Source organism: Vicia villosa, unplaced genomic scaffold (assembly GCF_029867415.1).
Source record: "Vicia villosa cultivar HV-30 ecotype Madison, WI unplaced genomic scaffold, Vvil1.0 ctg.000449F_1_1, whole genome shotgun sequence".
Classification (NCBI taxonomy): Eukaryota; Viridiplantae; Streptophyta; class Magnoliopsida; order Fabales; family Fabaceae; genus Vicia; species Vicia villosa.
In genome coordinates this window covers 478,630-482,181 of record NW_026705213.1, presented here as the reverse complement: position 1 = coordinate 482,181, position 3,552 = coordinate 478,630, and the positions used below count along the sequence as shown (strand labels likewise).

The following is a 3,552-nucleotide window of genomic DNA, read 5'->3' as shown; positions in this document are numbered from 1 at the left end:
GGTTTTTACATCTGTTCCCTCAATAGCCCGATGTAATATTTTTGTCACTTTTTAGCGAATTCAAGATGTTTTTCCAGTAATTTTTACAATTAGATCGCTATTTTTCATATTTTTTCCACATCACACAAATCACATAGCTAAGATATATATATATATATATATATATATATATATATATATATATATATATATATATATATATATATATATATATATATATATATATATATATATATGAAGCGTATCCGGTGAGGAACTGATATCTATCGTGAGAAACGAAAACTATCCATATCAAACGTCAGATTAAATTAACGTTCAAAATTTAAAAATTCTAAATAAAATTCACCATATCGAATTATTTACTATTATGCTTGGTATTTAAAAATTCTATAAAAAGAGATTTCTTACCTAAAATATTCTTATTTCATGATTAAATCCTTACTAAAATATTTGTTATAATTATAATTATAATTAATATTTAGATAGATATAATTCAAATTTATCCAAATAATTTATTAAACTTTAAATTATCTGAACTTTAATAATTTTTATTATTAAAATAAAAATTCAGAAAAATAATATTTATTATATACTAATCCAAAGCTTAAATTGTTTACTCTTCTTTCTAGTGAAAAAATATGTTATTTAAATTTCCATAAAAACTTAACTCTTAAAAAAATAATTTAATTATAAAAATTATTTTACTGTTGTATCTTGAATTTTATAATTATAACTAATATTAAGTTACAATATTATGAAGATAATATATTGTTTTATGGAGTTCTTAAATAATAAGCATAGTAGTAAATAATTCAGTAGCGTGATCTCTATATGGAATTTTTAAACCTTGAACGTTAATTAAATCTGACGTTTAATATGGATAGTTCTCGTTTTTCACAATAGATATCAGTTCTCACCGGATACGCTCCATATATATATATATATATATATATATATATATATATATATATATATATATATATATATATATATATATATAAAATAAACCGTTGATTTACAAAAGTATTAATCTAAGATATACACACAACTGTACAAAATTATAATTAAATCAAACCTTTCTATTACCAGCATCCAAGATTATACAATTAACCTTTCCTTAATATTTGAAGATATATAAAACTTTTCTTGCTATATATATATATATATATAGATGTGTCTTTTGTAGTTGTAACTTGTAATCCAAAAAAATATTCAATTGATACTCCACGAAAGATGAACGCAACCCAATTGAATTTTAATTACATCAAACATGCAAAACAAAAATTCAGGAACAACACGAAAAATAGCTATTGTTTTTCTTGATGTAGAGTTGCCATCTTTAACAAGACTAACCCTGTCGACGGATAATTCGGCTTTGTAGGAGTATGAGTTGAGGACCTTCCTGCTAACATTGTTGTATATTTCTCTAATAACCATCTCAAAAGCTGTTTTCACATTTGTAGAGTCCAAAGCAGTTGTTTCCATGAAAAAAATTCTGATTCTGCAAGGCTTTTACCTTCTTCAATGCTTACATCCCTTATATTATCCAAATCGCATTTGTTTCCCACAAGCATCATTGTCACCGTTGTATCACAATGAGCAGCATCAGAGTTATCAAAGAAAGGAAAACGGTATTAGTGACCCTAATTGCATCAGTTATCAAACACAGGAAAATGATATTTCAACATTCTAGCTATAAACAACCATTAATTATATAATCATACAGTTTTAAATTTATGGAATCGTAATACTAATCGTACAATTATACAAAATTCAAAACTTATGCATATAAGTTCATATAAAATAGCATTAGTAAGACAAATAAAACCTTAAATCACTTGAAATACTTGTGTAAATTTAAACTCATAAGCATAGCTCACAAGTAAGATAATGAAAACCTTAAATCATATTTAAATACTTATATAAACCTTGACATATTTTGATACTATCAACCAATGGGGGACGTGTATTCCTCCAAATCACGCTTTTAATTTTAAAATTCTGATATGATTAATTTTAAAGATTTTGATTGGTTATCTATATATTACCTTTTTTTTTTGGTTTTCACTATCAATATCTGACTCATCGCACTATCTAATCTAGTTAAGGATATTACCTTTAAAATCTAGATACATAACCTTTATCATTATATCTTTCCATTTCATTTCTTTCCTTCGTTGGAGTGTGAGAATAATAGATTCATGTGCAATTAAGATGACATAATTATAATTAGGACCTTCAATTTCACATAGCATAATCAAAATAAAATAACCTAACTAATGAAGATCATAGTTAATGCAATGTAAGACTCTATATAGCACTGTCTCACTCAAAAAATGTGGGTCTGTGTATGTCTAACAACGGCGTCATTGTCATTGTCATTACGTTCAAACTATGAAGCACTAATACAGACACCACACAAAACAACAACTGTAATAATTAAAAGTGATTGAATAAAATCATATTGTCAATGTCATATTCGTGTCGGAACCAAACACATTGTGATTCTGAAGTGTCATATCTACATACATTTGACATTAACAGAACAAAACTCACAATATGATAAAGTGAAAGAAATTAGCAAGGAAATAGAAATTAGCTACCCTCCTAAACTGCTCAAACAATGACTTAATTATAAACAAGAAATTAGCAACAGTATATTTTGTTGATCTAACAAAATTATCACCATAACTATTCCTAAACTATCTTGTTCATTGCATATAACGACCCAAGAAAACCATTGTCTTTGAATCAGTGGATTTTCTGTCCTAAAGTTTGTTTTTTGACCACTTCTAAATGAATATGTCTTACTGAAATTAAGCTTCTTCATCTTCATACTACAACCCTTAAATACACTTTTATCCAATAATTGAACTAAATTAATCCAAAAAAAGTAGGCAAAAAAGGACCTACTCAGATGGTAAATTTCTTTAAATTCTCAAAAAGCTACCCAACTTATTTAAAAAAGCACTTAACTTTAAAGTCCACAACAATCAAAATTATCACAAAGCGCGTTTTGAAAAGCAAAGATTAAGCTGAATATATATAGAAAACCTGAAACAGTGTGAAAATAAACAATACATCTATAGATTTTGAAACGAAAACGATAGATCCAAAACGAAAAGCATAAAATAACAGTGAGTAAACTATGAGATCAAATCTAGAAACTGAAGTAACAAAAGAAGACAAGACACTAACTCTTGAGTTCATCGAGCCATCTACCGACGCTACCAAATGTAGTTCTCCAACTAATATCATAAACAATGAGAGCACCGATGACGCCTCTGTAATACGCCGACGTAAACTGTTCTTGACCGGCGGTATCCAAAATTTAATCAAGTATTGTTGTTACCTGTAGAAGCTCAGATGATATATGTTCCCTTTCTTGATTTGTGTATCATCTCTGAAGACAACAATGTTCTTTTTACTAAGAGCAGCAAAAAGATGATCCGCGGAATTGTTGCGTGTGTCTTCGCCTCTAAAGCTCACAAACACGTCATATTTCCATGTCACCTTAGGAGAAGAGACACTTTGGAGGATACTACAAGCCAT

General features: G+C 27.5%; 1 pseudogene; it reads right to left on the bottom strand.

Annotated features, from left to right (window-relative positions):
• Window positions 1–1,285: 1,285 nt before the first annotated feature.
• Window positions 1,286–3,552, bottom strand: LOC131628379 (ras-related protein RABA5e-like; annotated as a pseudogene).